Raw genomic sequence first — 17,288 nt, 5'->3', positions numbered from 1 at the left:
TTTAAATCAAAGGCTTCCAGGAAATGAAGTTAAAAGCCCAGTCAGCTGCTCAGGGTTGTGTTCTAGACAAATCTGGAATTCAGTAGAAAAAACATCCACTGTAGATGGTTAAAGTCAGTAGAGGGTGCTGAAATCTTCTGGTAAAAAAATAACCACCACAATGTCTGCAGCACCCTCCAAAGGCAGCATGAAAATAGAAATAGTGCAGTTAATCCTGGAAAAACTGTAAGTTTGAGAAATTATCTCATCAAAAAGGAGAATGACTTGGCAGTGTTGTTGAGAAGCCAGCATCCCAAGAGCAGTGGTGAGATGCTCTAGGGGAAAGCACACAACAGGCGATCGGATGGCAGTGTGCGCTCACAGCCCAGAGAGCCAACAATATCCTGGGCTGCATCAAAAGCAGTGTGACCAGCAGGGCAAGGGAGGGGATTCTGCCCCTCTGCTCAGCCCTCTTGAGACCCCACCTGGAGTGCTGCATCCAGCTCTGGAGTCCTCAGCATAAGAAAGGCATGGAACTCTTGGAGCAAGTCCAGAGGAGGTCACAAAGGTGACCAGAAGGCTGGAGCACCTCTCCTATGAAGCCAGGCTGAGAGAGTTGGGATTGCTCAGCCTGGAAGAAAAGAAGGCTCCTGGGAGACCTTAGAACAGCCTTCCAGTACTTTAAAGGGGGCTACAGGAGAGCTGGAGAGAGACTTTTTACAAGGGCATGTAGTGATAGGACAAGTGGAATGGCCTTAAGATGAAGGAGGGTAGGTTTAGATTAGATACTAGGAAGAAATTCTTTACTGTGAGGGTGGTGAGGCACAGGAACAGCTTGTCCAAAGTTGTGGATGCTCCATCCGTGGAAGTGTCCAAGGCCAGATTGGATGGGGCTTTGAGCAACCTGGTCTAGTGGAAGGAGGTGTCCCTGTCCATGGTGGAGGGGGTTACAGCATGGTGATCTTTAAGGCCTCTTCCAACCCAAACCATTTTGTGATTCTATGAACCTCCAGGAAAAAACCAACCAAAAAAATCCCAAACAAAAAACCAAAACCAACAAACAAACCCAAAGCAAAAAACCCAAGAAAAAATACTGTCTATTTTTAATATCAGATGAACCACTATGTGTCCTTCAGCATCTCCTACATGAGTAAGCAGTAACCAGCCCAATCCACATCACACAGAGAATAATAATAATGGGACCACACTGTTGTACTGCTTCAAGAAGCACATCTTTTGTTTCATAAGTATGAGCTTAGCCTGACCAAAAACCCAATGGGATGGGACAAACAGATCTTTCAATTATTTATGCCATTCCTATTTTATAGTTTCTCTTCTAAGCCACAATCGACTCAACTATATCGTTCCACATAGTAAAGGTTTGTGCAAAACTTCTTAATTAACATCATAGTTATCTACCTCCTTCATGTTAGACTAAACCCAGAACTTCAATAACAGCACTCAATAAAAACTGTAGTTTGGCTCTGCTTTGTGTTGAAACTGCAGCTGTTTCAAGGTGCTTATAAACGTACCTTGATTCAGGCAGGAATCTCTGAGGCCAGGCAAAACTTTTGGTAGATCACTAAAATTTTGGGACAAGTTTTTCAGTTTTAACATGGTAGTGAGGACCCCTTTAAACTGATTCTTAAATGTGTATTTCCTTTGATTTTAGAAAGTTAGTAGTAAACAGAATTTTTACACTTTTTGCCTGGATTGTCCAAAACATATTAGTCTAAAAGATAGATACTAATTAATAGTTACTATTAAAATGGCCAAGAAAATCCCATCCCATTCAGACTACCCATAAAATTCCTGTCCCTCAGGCAAGCATACTGCTGTTAGACTTCTCTCTCTAGAATAGATTTAAAAGCAGGCATGACATGCAGCAAAGACTGTTGAAGGTGACCAGAATCACCTGCCTCATCTCCACAGGTAAAAGTCTCTCATGTGAACTTTTCTGCTTGAAATGAATTTGATAAAGCCTCCAGGCCACAAATAAATCTGGTAGAATGAAATATGAGTAAAGTGTGACCTTTCAGTCAGATTGGGAAAAAAAAGAAAGGACAGAAATATTCTTCTGAAGATCAAAAGGTCCCTGGTGCAGACACCATCCTTTGTTTTGGTTTTATGTTCAGTGGAAAAAAATAAAGAAATACTACCTTTGTAATAGTAATATACTGACTAGCAAAGTGAGGCTCTTTTTTCATTGCAGCCTCTGGGACCAACTTCAGGCAAATATTAAATAATACTTTTTAAAAATTATAAATTTAGACCATCTTTTAAATACTTCTGATAAATAACTTCAATACACAAGACATAAATCATTGTAAGAAAATCATGGCAGTGGAACTTCTTGCCTTTGAAAAAACCTCCAAGGTCTACAACAGAGTCTCATCAACACAGAATAAATCACAAAACAGTAAGAACAAGTACAGAAGTATGTTCATATACAAAAACATATACTCACAAGCACAATAAGTAAAAATAATTGCAAAGTAAATCAGCTGAAGATGGAATTTAGTTTGACAAGTATCTTATGAATACATTTTAAAATTGAATTTTTTGGTGTTTGTGTGGTTGGAGCAAAGGTATGGGAGTTAGGAACCAAAGGAGCCTATTAAAATGGTTATATCAGGGAAACTAAGAGTAATAGGACAAAATCTGGCACATATCCATGGAGTATTTTCTTCATATTAGCTGTGAATTACTTAAGCCTCAATTTTGGAGGACAGAATTCGGCAGTTAAGACTGTACCTTAGGCACACTTATAAAAATGCCTGAGAAGACAAGCTGTATCAGCTAAAATGTACTAAAACGTAATGCTCTCAGGAGATGTAACTGAGAAATATATTCAGAAAAATATCAGATCTGTAGGCCATGATCCTACCCTGCAGTGATATTGCCATGGACTTCAGTGTCATATTCTCTTCCAAGAACATGAACAGAGTTCAGTACAACCTTTTGCTTATGATTAAATGAAGAAACAGCAAGGAATTTATTAAAAATAAGGGAACTTAAATTAAATAAATAAGATTCACTTTTGCTGGAACCACTGAATGACATTGTGTTTTGAGGGAGTCAGATTTGTAACTAATTTTATTGCCTGGATATAGTGTACTACAACTATAATAAACAAAAGCCAACAAGAGCATCTCAACAACTGTCTCCACTAAAACTGCCAGACCAGAAATTTTCCCTTCCTAACATAGCTATAAAGGGGTCCCCATAAAGTTCCACCATATTTTGGCTTCTTCAGCTATTCCATCTACAACTACTGTTAAACAAATGATAATATAATGATAAGAGCCAATAATTCAACACATTTTTCCTCTTATAAAACAATTTCTTGATATACACATTCTTCTGTGCTACATAGAAGCAGTTCTCTACAATTTCACCTTTTAAATAAATGGAATGTATTTTGGACTGACAGCATTTTAACTATTACAGATAAACACTGCATATAAGCCTGATTTACTGTTATGCAATAAAATATACATAAACAAATAAAATACACATAAACAATTTCCTTCTACCATAACAAGTATGAGGATCAAGTAAGACAAAGCAGGATTTCTGAAGCTTTAGCTATATAACCCCTGTGGGGCTCCAATGGCTTAACCAACAAAAAAAATCATTATATGCAGGAGCCAGGAGGTTTTCTAGCACATTCTGGTCTCATGAAACCCTTAGTCTTCCATTTTGTTCATATATGGAAGACAGAAGACCACTTTTTCTGTCACTACCATCCATACATGTAGTAGGTTTCACCCATAAAATACTGAACATGTACAGAGAAGCCTTTTTCACTGAAGGATAAAGGTATTTAGATGGCAGTGACTAAAACAACCATGATATTTCTAGGCATTAGGATAATATACTTTACTTACCCTAGGAAAAGAATATTAAAGCTAAAAGCTGATTATTAGCATCAAGCACTTTTGCAAAGTGTACGTGACCATCTGCCAGTGAGCTTGTAATGAATCATGCAGGCAAACACAATCACAGTGCAACATCCCCAGAAGAGAAAAGAAAAGGCACATAAACTTAACCTTTTTTTTTCTACTCTGGAAATAAGATCAAAGTAAAACTTTGATTGTGTTTTTAAATGATAACACAGTTTCCCCATGTGCTGATTTTCTAGAATTGCAAGATTACAGTTCAGATGATAATGTAAAAGCATGTGTAATGCACATGTAATGTGTTACAATTGCAGCAAAGCAGAAATTTACCAAATCTACATCAACAGGACAACATAAACCTCTGTTCTTCCTCACAATTAATATTAGCTGCAAAGATGACTGGGCCTGGCACTGTTCTTATTACCTGTATACTAGTTTCAGCTTCCTTACTGCAAGCTTTGCTTGCTCTTCTGGTACTTTGTTATCCCAGTATTTCCCTTTTAAACACATCCTAGTGTTTCTTTTCATTTAAGAATTACGTCCTTTCAAGAAACTCTGAAAACAACCCAAAAGCAAACAAACAAAAACTGCATTTTTGATTTATGAAATGTATTCTATGTTTATGTGCAGAGAAAATTCTGGGCTGGAACAAGCTGTCCTGTCAACACTTAAGACCTTCTTTTAGCAAAAAATTTACATTCACTCATTTTTCATTTCCATGTTAGTCCAAACTAGTCAAATGCAGAGAGGAAACTGGTGGCATACATCACAATTACAAGCAAAGTAACCAGTGAAAAGTTTATATGACCAAAGTGTACCAAGGCAGCAAGATCCTATTAGGGTGATATATGAGGCCATCGTACTACAAGCAAGGACTACAGAGTGGTGAAAAGGAATTGTAGAACTGATTTTCATCCTGGAAAAATTAAAAATGTAGATAAAACAGAGGTCTTTTTAGAAGCTAATTGGGGTGTTAGAAGTTATTTTTAAGTCATTGCAGGACGTAATTGTGTGCTCAAGCGCATAGATTAAGCACATCAGCCAGAGAAGCCACAGAAGTAGGTGGATCTCCTTCCCAGAATGGGCTCCTGAGCAATAATCAGATGCATCCATAAAGTCCAACAAGTTTCTAAAACTGCTTTATCTGGGCTATTTTGTCTGAGTATGCTATGTATATCTGAGTATACTACATCTTTAAGAACAACTTTTGGATAAAATTGGGCTTTTTACTCAGCATGTCTTTGTAAACTAACATTTAAAGGACATATTCCACAAAAAACGATGCTATGTCTTCCTCCTTCCAGTTTGAGCCAATTTCCCCGGTATGGAAGCAGGATGTACTTCAAGTTCTCATGTCTTCACTGGTAATAAAGGATAAAATTAGTGCCAGGCTCAACAATCTGTCTTTATTAAATAAAAATAGTAATTTACATTCGCATCCTGAATATGTAAAATTTCCTTTCTTTCTTGTCTGTAGCAATGTATCACATACAGGGATTATTCCAAGTTTCACAGATGTAACACAGACAAAGCAACAGCAGTGGAGTACTAGAATATTAGGGAAGCAGCATATACCCTGCAGAAAGTGATAGCCTAGTAGGACCTTTTCTAACTTAGGGTGTCTCACTAAAGTGAGACAATGCCAAGTAGGTGATTTATGCCATCCCTTGTAATATAGTTAATTACTAATACTGAAAGCATGCTAAATGAAGGTAAATATTCTCAGGTTCTTTCCATTAGACTGGGAGTTGAAGTGCTTAAAAAATCCTCCACATGCATTGACCTGAACATTATAAAAGTTCTACCTACAGCCACACTAAGTTTTAGCAAGTGAAACCTGGATGTGACTGTGGATTGTATGGTAGACAGGACACCCAATTCCAGTTTAATTTGAAGTTTTCTACAGCATCTAAGGTGTTGAGAGGACTTGCTTCTCATTAGGTATAACAAACACATACATGGCAATAAAAAGGAGTTGAACAGTATTAGATGTATAAATAGATACAAGAAAACAACATCTTGAAAGCAATGCCAAATATGTAGACGGTATCAGTATTTACTTTTACATTCTGGAAATGTGAAAGGAAGGCCTTAAAATGGGACTTTGGAATTTACATTTCTGGGACTGCTAACTGAACTATACAGAAACCAGGATTCTGGCTTTCAAAATCATGCTAAAAAAAAGGTTTTTATTTATTTGCTGCTTTCTATTGCCATTTTTCAGAGGAACATTTTCATGCTTCTGTAACCATGAGGAATAGAATTATTTCCCCTAAATTTAAGCTATCATTTCTTTCTTAATCTCATTAGTTCACAATCTAGGACATAACAGACCAAAAGGACAGAGTAACATAATCACTGGCAACACTCAAAAACAAGGTAAGATCTTTCTTGAGAGAATTTGTAACAGCTGCAGTTTACATTTCAAATACAATCTAAACTACTCATGCATATTAAAAGACTCTTAGGCTTTTTCAAACTCATAGATCAGAGATACATTCTTACCTAAAGATGCAAAGGGAGACACACTAGGATTTTTGGAAGTCTCTAAACCTATGCTGAGAACTTTTGTCATTCATTTATGAACATTAAACATTTTAAAGTTTTAACCACAAAGCATTTTAAAGTACAGAATACACGGCTATTCCAGCTAGAGACATTGTTAAAAGTTAAATATAACAGCTGAGACCAGAGTAGAATATAAAAATTAAAAACAGAATAAGGTTTTAGTAATCACTTATTCCTCTGGTTTTATTCTCCTGCCTGTAACTTTTATTTCTGCTGAGCTTGGCAGATGTCCCACAGAATGGAGGATGTCCAGTATTACACAGTCAAATCTCATGTCTCATATGAAAAGCATATGGAACATGGCTTTCCACGTATTTTCATTGAAACCAGGCTGGTTTTCAGATGCCTAGTAAACTGGAAAAATGACACAGCGCATACATGGATAAAACCAGCATGTACAGCAGATGCACTACAGTGTATTTGATGTCCATGTGCAGAGATGTTGCACAGTCCCAAACTGTCCTGTATTTCAACAATTAGTATTTAGGATTCACAGCTCTACTTTTATAGAAGAATATTAATTAAAAAAAAAGAAGAAAAAGAAAAGAACAAGATAAAAAATCCTCTCTCCCTTATTTCTAATCCTGAATATATTAATTTCTGTTTGTCTTCTCTTTATTAACATTACTTCATTCCACCAGCTGTGATATGGTGCAATACTTACTAAGCCATCTGCCAATTCATTTTTTTTGGAAACAGGTGCCTCCTTCTGACATGGAAGAGCCAGAAAAGAGATAGAATTTGATGAATGAACATTTAATGAATTTATGAACACTGAGAAATCAATGAAAAGGAGCCAAGGGTCACTTATTGTAAAGCCTGATTCACAGCAGTCATGAAAGCCAATATTTTAAGTAGTGGTAACACCTCTTGAAAATGCTTCCAGTTGTTTAACTAGTCTACAGAATGTTTGGTGAGAAATCTGTATCTTTAAAAAAAATTCTCACTGTTTAAAGCTAATGCAAATGTCAACTGCTTGAGGATTCACACATTCTGGTTTATTTTAAAAATACACTTGTATTTCAAATAAAGACAGTTCTTGGCTACTGTTCATGTCATTAACAGTTTTAAAAGCCTCTGGCCATCCTCTGTAAGCAGGCACAGGGTATCTGCAAATTACAATAATGCAGAACAGACCCACGTTTTGTTTACTTCAGCAGCTTCTGATCATTTTCCATGACAGACATATCACAAAAAGGTTCTGACTGATACTAGGAAAGTCTTCTAAATGAGAAGGCCCCAGTTCACCTTTAAAGCATCACTTTTTTTCTTAGTCCTTGAGGCTATCAGTTTATTGAAATAGCTATCTTAAAAGCAAGTGTTATTTTTCTTTATTGGGTGTACTGTAGTCTAAAACTGTGGGCCAGCAGAGTTAGGTCAGAGTTAAGTGAATGCAGATTTTCTGCCCCCATTGCAGAACCAGCAAGGTAAAAAGCAAGTAAATACAAAGGAGCCCACTTCACATGAAATAAATGTTCCAAAATAGAGGTTTTAAAAGTAGAGAAATTTGTGGCTTGTTAAGTTCATGATGTCCATGAAGTGCATCTTAAAAAAAATTATTCACTAATTAAATTATTATTCACTTTAAATATGTTTAAATAAGTTTTCTTTGTAAAAAAAATTCTGAAAACAGAAGTAGCAATTAAGCCATTGATAATTGAGAATAATTTGTCTGGTTGCAAACTTCTCAGTCAGCCAAGAAGGTTTTCATGTGGGCAATAATAGTCTATGAAGCACAGCCTCACTCTGATGCTTTTAGCAATTGGAATAGCTGTATTCTTTTGCATGTAATTGATGGAATTAATAATATAAAATGAAGTTGTCCCAATATTGCAAAGAAATCTGAAACTATAAAAATTTCCAATATGAAACCCGCTGCTGCATTATATTGGAATAATTGTGCTTAACAGTTTGTAGGCATTAATATTAGCTTGTGCCTGATAGGTTTAATTTTATGTCTGTGAGAAAATGCAAGAAATATTTCAAATATATTAATTATATTTTTATCATCTGAAGAGGGATATTTTTTTCCTGTAAGCACTTTTCACATGGAGGTCCAACATAAACATTTTTCTTTCTTTCATCAGAGTGATGAGGTTTGATGAGAGAAATTAAGAGATGAAAAAGCTTACTAAATCACTTAATTCATACTGCTGCCAGTGCAGGATTTTCCATTTTTCAGTGTTTTGCCATCTGTATTATTCATACAACAGGGATTCCACTGCTTCTCATGAGAGGCTTTTCTACAGTCTCATAGATCTTAGCTTCAGAAGATATATCCTTATACTCTGTATGAAATTAAAACAAAGTTTAAGCCATGACTCCCTACAGTTTCCCTGCCTGCTGTAGTCCTACCTGGAATACTTCACAGCTGGCCAAAAACTCGGTCCATTGCTAGTCCATCCTTCCTCAACATGGGCTGCACTGGGTTCCAGAAAAGTCCCTGCTTAAACATTTCAATTGACATTTACCAAAGTAAGTTCTCTTAACCTTGCAAAATGTGGCCACAGTGTAAAAGAATTATCTTTCCAGGGTGAATAATCTATTTAGACCCAATTTCTTTCTGGCTTGGTTTTTTTTTTAATCAATTCACAGTCCAAGTGAATCCATTACCAAAAGAGAGGCAAAACAATAGTTTGGATACAATAGTCTGAAAACTGTAATAAAATGAAAAATACTGATAATATATTAACAACAGCACTTTAAGATGAGACAATAAAACACATTTGAAATCTCCAATAACTGTCACTTTTTTCCATAAGTCTCATGACATTCATTTCACCTAACTTCTGGTGCTGACATCTGAACTTGTTACCCAAGAGTCTCCTTCTGACTAACAGAGAGAAATTTCTCTGACTCCACAAAGAAATCTTGGTTGACCTGATTTTTGCATTTAGTCAAAGAAGGGCACCTTAACACCCTACACAAGGATACAATCTTCATTAATGCAAAAAGAAAATATTCTAAGCTGGCTGAGTTAGGAGATACTGTAATTTCATGACATCATCTAGTAAATATTTTAATGCATGGATTTTGCTTTCTAAAAATGATACTCACGTGGGTGAACAGGCAAAGGAAGGGAGAAATTAGTAGAACATCAGCTGATAACTAATTTGATGAACTAGAAATAAAGTTATTTATGTTCAAGAAAATGCTATTTGCTGGACATTGCTATTAAGGCTCAGGCCACATTGCTGAAACAGTAACAAATCATAATGTTTCATTTAAAACCAAAGGTGAAGCTTTATTAATTATTTATAATAGAATTTGATCACAGATTTGATTGAAAATATTGACATAATATTCAAGTAAGAACATACAACTACAAGCAAGGTGTTCTATAATCAAGTTTAAACTCAAGCTAATAAGCTAAGATTGAACTAATTGATTTGTAAATGAAAGCCACTTTGGCTGTGGCTAGCCTGAACATGGAATCACATTCAAACAATACAGAGATCACCAATGTTGTCTCCAAATCTCCTGTACATATACTTCTAGTGAGACAGAATACAGATTTTTAAAGATTTGAATTTCCTGTGTAGGGAAATTACTCAAGTAATAATTCAGATTTAGATAAAAGTCCAGTAAAAGGAATTTCTAATTGGTTTGTGTTGGGAAGACAATATCCCAGTTTAATTATAGGATACCTATAAGAGATTTGACCTTGTCTACATATTCCACTGGAGATGGAGGATTATCTTTGCAGCAAAGGATTTATTTGGAGAGATAAAGAACAGACTGTTACTCAGCCGATGAGGTACTTATGTTGATATTTACAGAGCAATAAGTTGTATGGAGGCAAGGAGTCCAAACTCAAAGAAGCCCTAATCTTGGTAACTTTGTCCTGTCCCATCATGGGTTCTGATGCCTCACTAACCAGGGAAAATAACCCACTTTAATTCCTTCCTTTGGTTATACAGCGGTAGGACCAACAATGAAAAGAATGCCCAGTTTTTGTGGTAGAATCAGCAAGAGGGTGGGCAATGTTTTTGAGAACTATTACTGAACTATGTTTATTGGTACTGAAAAAAGGAAAATATTTATCTTTATGGAGTGCAAAAATAGTTTGCAGTTGCTTTGTCCTCTTCATATTATACATCCATAATACAGTTCAACAAATATAAATGTATGAAAACATGCTGCAAATATTTTTCTTGCACTCTCCATAAAAAGGTTAGTGCATGCACTGTGTTTTTTTCTTGAGGGAAACAGATGTCAGGAACTAGGTACCTTACTGTTGCCGTAAATGTCCTCTCCCTCTCTGAAACGTTGTTTATTCCTCTTACACAGTTTTTCACTTCCTTTTCATTCCCTCTTTGACATCAGTTTATCTTTGAATTCAGATTCTTAACTTGAACATGCTCTTTGGAAGTATGACATGCTGTTATTAGCAAGTAAGTGTGCTATTACCAGATGAGAGGACCTTCCGCTAACCTGCATGACTGCTTACAAGAGGAAGGATTTAAATCACAGCGACTGGGGTGATTTGTAAGGCTATCTTACTGTCAGCTGCTTAGACCTTTTAAAAATACATTCCTTTAAACAAACGGCACATGCATTTTTCTTTAGGATGTCAGTAAGGCAGATTTCTCATTTTCCAAAAGCCTTCTGGATTCTTTCAGAGTCTGCTGCCTTTTCACATCAACATAGTACAGCATTCACATAATACAACAAAAGTCAAAACCTTACATAAAGATTTTAGGTTTAAATTGTCCAAATGCACAAAATTATAATTAAAAAGACATTTTTCAAAGCATAGAAATAGTATATAAGCATACAGAGTAATAACATCTGTTAAGTTTTTTCACTTACAATTCAACAGTTAAGAGTAAATCCACAAGTGCTATGGGAACAATTTTTAAAAACAGGTTTTAAAGGCTTTACTAGAGCTAGTTGCTACACATTAGTACACAAGTTGTCTCATTCAGTTTCAAACCAATGATAACCTGTTTAAACAAGTGCTATATTATGCTTTGCCCAGTATGGGAGATACACAGAGCATAGCACTTAACACTGTCAGATATTCAGCAGTGCAGTTGTAAGATCCTTAACATTAGCTGTAATTTCCATGTTAGTTTTTAACTTGTGCAATTTGAGTTTAAAATGTAATTATACTTGTTACCAGCTAAAGTTTGCTGTCATCACCTAACTTTGAAGAGAATAAGCACAGCCTTTGGGCACTATAGCCAAACTACATAAAAATGTTAAGGAGGAAGGGCATGTAGCAACTATTCTTCATAATCCTGGGACTCACTTCCTACTTCTGTATGTGGATGACTCATCTTTCAAAGATTAAAATAACATTCATTATCAGAAAATGCTCACAGTGAAAGACACTACCAGCCGTCCTACAAACAGGAACTTCATTAATGCACAGTGAGAGTCTTCTTAGATATGTGCCTACTTATTTGTATAGACTAGTGTTCCATAGATTCTTGTGAATTCTACTTTAGATATCACTAGAAAATTTGGACTGAAGAAAGAAATCACTATAAAAGTAATGAAACAGCAGAAATAAGAAGCATTTTGTATTAAACACAGTTTTGGAATGTGGAAATGACAACGAAAGGAATTTTAAAAACCCCATTAATTCATGTTATTGTTATTACTCAAGATGTGATATCATAAAGTCCCAATCTAAATTAACATGACCAATTATATTTTAGGTACAGTAGCATCAACAACATACTAAGCACACACATTTATACAGATATAATTATGTATATATAAAATATATAATGTCTTTTGATGTTAATACAATCTCAATGAAAAAAACTTGAGAAAATGTTATATTAAAAAAAGTGGGACACCAAAATAAGCCTATAATTTGAAAATATGATCACATTAAATATCCATTTATCTGAGAAAAGATAGCCCAAGTTTAACCCAAGATAGTCCAGGAAAGCCAATCCAGCCAGTGGCTACAAAGAAAGCAATGAAGTTGACATATTGGTAGGAGAGGTGCTGAATTTAGACCTTCCAAATTTGAAGCAATTAAGTACATAATCTACTTTTGTGAAGATCTGATAGTTCTCTAACTATCCTTATGATAGCAAAGTTGAATGTAATTTACTGAGGCAGAACTAATAAAACAAGATTCATAAGCAAGTCACATTTCAAATATTATGAAGGAGCCAGACAGATTATGTTAAAAAATTCAGTAACTTGATTATAAGGACCAAGATAGGAATTTTAGACACATTAATGAAAGCATAGCATCAAAAAAGGGAGACAATAAAACATCAAAGAAACAAAGGAAACATAACTTGCAGATTATAGATTTAAATGTGTTGAAGGATGGTGGCAGTATCAATTGTCAAAGAGAAAAAGGGAGCATGCAAGCATTTCCAAGGGAATACACAAAGTTTGGTTTTGGCTGCATTATGCTTCCACTAGTGCTGTGACATCTAGGAAAAATACTGTGTACTGAAATGATGGATTGGATATTACAAGGCAAGATGGGAACAAACAGACTGAGTCACCAAGACAGAGTGGTAACTGAAATTTCCAGCGGATCAGATTATTGACCTCTTGTCCCTTCAGCAGAAGTACAATATGAGAACTATTGGGCAAATGCCCTCCCTTGTAAGGAAGGGCACTCAAAGGAGACATGCTGGAACGTCAGAGATGGAACATAGAGATGATTATGAATTCACAAGATGGTACACCAGATGTTCTGAGTGATTAGAAATAAGCTGCAGCTGAGAAAGTGAGTGGAATCCTGAGACTTTGTTAAAGAAGTCTTGAGAGACTGTGCAGAAGCTCAGACTAAATAAAAAAAGATAATGAGCAAATGGTGGGGAAAGTCAGAATAAGTGCAAAGATATTATCATTAAAGTGCTAAAAATCTGAACTATGGGTCTTGATGAAAAGAAATTTTTTGGTTTAGAGAAAAACATAATAACCTGTCACTTCTCTCTTTCAAAAAGAGTGTAAGATCTAAAAACAGACAAGATTTTCAGCAGACTAAAAATCCAGTAGAGTCCTGGATCCTGTCCCCTGTTTTTTAAGTTACAAGTTCATGAGTCTTGTTCTTGTTGACATTTGTTCCTGAGAAAAATGCTAAACTACTCACAGTGAAAGAAAATATTTTGAAGACAGCAAATGGAAGTATCATAAACTAATATTGAAGTACCAGGAACCAAAGGTGGGGACTTAACACTGAGTGACAAAATGTGAGGAATGTAAATACCAGAAATATATAAAATACTTTATTAATTTATTCCATGTTTCAGAATCTTTTTCATCTCAGATTTGATTTTGAAGTTACATGTTCTCACATTGCAGCATTTTCATTTATATATGTAGATCAAATATCCCTGTAAGAATGCAGCACCAAACCTACTTGTTTACAGGGTTTTGCCTTTAGTTTGCACATATTTTATTGCATAGTTTTCCCTTCCTAAAATGAGAAAACTGCTGAAATGAGAACTTACCTACTAAATCAACGTCCTGAAAGTTTTAGGTGGCAAAGTTTGCAGATAGCAGACTAAAGCCAAGTCAACATTTTCTCATATTACTTAAGAAGTTTATATACTTCCTTTTCTATCAGCGATCTCACAAGAGCTCTGTATCTGCCTGTCAAACAGAAGCTGCACAGCTGTAAGTAAAATGATAATTGGAAAGATAATGTTAGTAGAATTCAGGCATCTCTCTCAAAGCAGCCTAGTCATATGCTGTATGGAAGAAACCCAGGATTGGCTCAGTAAGGGAATTTACTGTTTCCCAGGAAAGGAAATTGCCTGCACACATCTGGCAAAATGTTCTAAATGTTTAGTTTTGACAAAATATACATTTCAGCTCTGCTTGTAAGGTGAGTTCTGTAGAATGGGTATCTTCTTTCTAAAAAGGGAATGATCTAATTTGTACTTTAAATATGCCAATCCACTATTCTCTTTTTTATGGCATATATTGTATACACTTGGCTCTACAGCAAGCGGGAACTCACAGGCTAAAGCTATATTTTAGTTTACGGGAAAAATGTATCGCGAATGTAAATACAACACTCCATATCGACAGCAGAAATGAAAGATGAAGACAACAATGAACATGAAAGAAATACTGAGAGGATGTGACAGTCTGAAATAAAACTTTTTACTCAGTTTCTGACATTTATAAGACTCCATGCCACATTATTTAAATTCCTCCCTACTTCAACATGTCTAACAAAGAAATGGTCCTTCTCATAACTGACAGGGACAGATCTTCTCAGTCATTCAGTTTTCAGAATAAGCCCTCCCCTTCAAGCAGACTTGTTAAAATGCCTCTAAGGCTCAGCGAAAAGGCTGTATTCAGGCATCTTCCTTCCTCTTCCTCAAATTTCAAGGACAAAAATGGATTTAACTTGCCTTACTTTTCACACCAGTTTTCTAAATTTAGCTGTTACTACTTTCTTTCCCCCTGAACTCTGACTGGCTTTGACTCCCTGGAGAGGCAGAGAAGACCACTTCCTCCTCCACAGCTGGGAAAGCTGCTCCCAAAGGGATAGAAAGGGTGAAGGATCACAATCAACTGCTCCAAAAGATGCACCAAATACGGCACTATGCTGTAGCGAAGGGTTAAAGGGATGTATATTTATTTCGTTGGCAAGGTGAACATTCACTAACTTTCCTGGACATTGGGAAAGAGCACCTCATTAAAGCAATATGAATCCTTTGGACCCAGATGGGGAAACAGCAAAACCCTCTCTCAGTTATGTGTGTGTGTGTGGGTTGTATTCCAGTCACTGCCCCTACAGCCTGGGATTATCAATGAAAGGTTGGGGAAAACATTACCATGGTGAACCTCAGGGTGTTACTCCAAGAGCTAGATGAGAAGCACAGTGAGTAGTAGCTAACTGGGGGTGCCTGCTGTGCTGGTAAGAGTATTCCATTAGGGGTTTGTTGTCACTTCTTAGAATGATACCTGTGCTTTCCATACCTTTTCCCTGAACTGCAGACAGCTGCTGCAGCAACTGGCCATTTACTCATTCATACATTCATTCATTCATTCATTCACAACAACAACAAAAAAACCAAGACACAAAAACCAAACCCAGCTTAAAACACAGTAAAAGGTGAACTTGTTTCTCTTTCCAGTATTCCTACAACCACAGTTCTCCCTAGTGGAGGCCCAGGATACAGCAAGGCTTCTTAGGCAGTCTCCAAATTCAGTTTTTGTCCTGGCCTCATTACAGCACAAGGGCCTCCCAGGGTCATGCTTTGGCCTTTCATAAAGGAAAACAGACTCCAGTTCAAACCTTTAGAGACACTCCTCTCTCCTCAAAAACCCAGCAAAACTGAGCTGCCAGATTACAATGGTGATCTGATTCACTGGGGTGGCACACAGATGGCAAACTTTATAGCCATTCAAAAACTACTGATTTAATTAAGCCTCTCATGGAGATCCTATCTAATGAATTCTCAGCAGATTCTCTCTTAAATCTTGTATTTTATATGTGTTCAGTCCCTTGAATAGAGTTCTAATAATTAAAAAGAAAATGTCTAAAAGACTACACTGCTCAGTTTCATATTTTCATTTAATATCTAACAAAAGAATTAAAAAAAAATCCATGACAATATAATCAGAAAAATAAAGATTATCCTCCAGTTCTTCCTCATTAAGAGACAGAGATGTTCAGGGCTGGAGCAATCTAATTTTCAGCACTACTCTGTTGAGCATAAGCACATAGTGGTGAAAGGAAGGATGACTAGTAAAATATGGCCCGATAATTTTTTGGGCTAGGTGTGCAAGGAAAACAGGGAACAGACCAATTTAAGGACAAACCGTAATGGGAAATTCCTATTTAACTTAGCAAATTAATTAAAGTACCCAAATAACAGAAGATACTGAATTGGAATGTCTGGTTAGATACCTAGAAATGCTTCACACAGTCTAGTGCATTAATTGAATGCTATATTCTTCATTGGATAATAGTAGGTTGGTCAAGTGTCTTGCAAAAGACTGTTATTCACATGGAATTAAACATTCTTTCAAAGACTTCAGTTCATTGAAAATTATAAATCAGTATACAACAAGTTGGAAACTTTGTTATCAATGCAAGTAGCTGTCACATTAATCTGCTTTCCTATTGCAATACAAAATTGAAGGGATGGAGAATGCATACTTCATATACCAAACCCTTCATATACATATATTTTGTTGCAAATAAATTTGACTCTTCCAAACATATTCTTCTGTTTCTTCTGGTTAGAAGAATGAACAACGGCATATGAATACTCCACAGGAAAAAATCTGACAAATTTGTTCCACTCATCACAGTCCAAATATAATCAGAATCTTTCTGGAATTCTCCAGAATTTAATTCTGGAGATTTTCCTTTCCAAAGGTAACTATGTAAAGAAAGATCAGCAGCTTCCAACAATCTAAAACATGAATTTTAACTGCTACAATTATTTTTGACAGCCCCTGAACGCAATTTCCATGATATAAAAATGTAAAGCCACATTAATACACTATATGAGATACAGCAAGTTGTGTAGGAGTCTGTCCTAAGAGATCATGAGACATGCTGGGATTTTCCTTGAATATGAGAAACTTTGGTCAGTAATTCATGTTAGTTTGACTAGCACGGCATTCCCTTTGTTTACTTTAATTAAGAAAAATCTATAGTTTCCAGATCCAGACCTAGCCAAAATCTCAGGCAGTCAGTATCCTATCATGCTGGTTTCAAGAAGACAACTTCTTCCTACAGAGAAGTAAACTTTTCCGAAATTTCAGTGGAATGGACTCTTTCCCAGGGTCTGGTTAGTTGGCTAGCAATTTTCCACTTTTTCAAGATGACCGATCATTGCAGAGACCATGGGAGTTGGGAAGTAGGGGAAGCTCCTTTTTACTCTT

This window comes from Corvus hawaiiensis, chromosome 3 (assembly GCF_020740725.1).
Source record: "Corvus hawaiiensis isolate bCorHaw1 chromosome 3, bCorHaw1.pri.cur, whole genome shotgun sequence".
In the NCBI taxonomy this organism is placed as follows: Eukaryota; Metazoa; Chordata; class Aves; order Passeriformes; family Corvidae; genus Corvus; species Corvus hawaiiensis.
Note: the sequence above shows the minus strand (reverse complement) of the source record.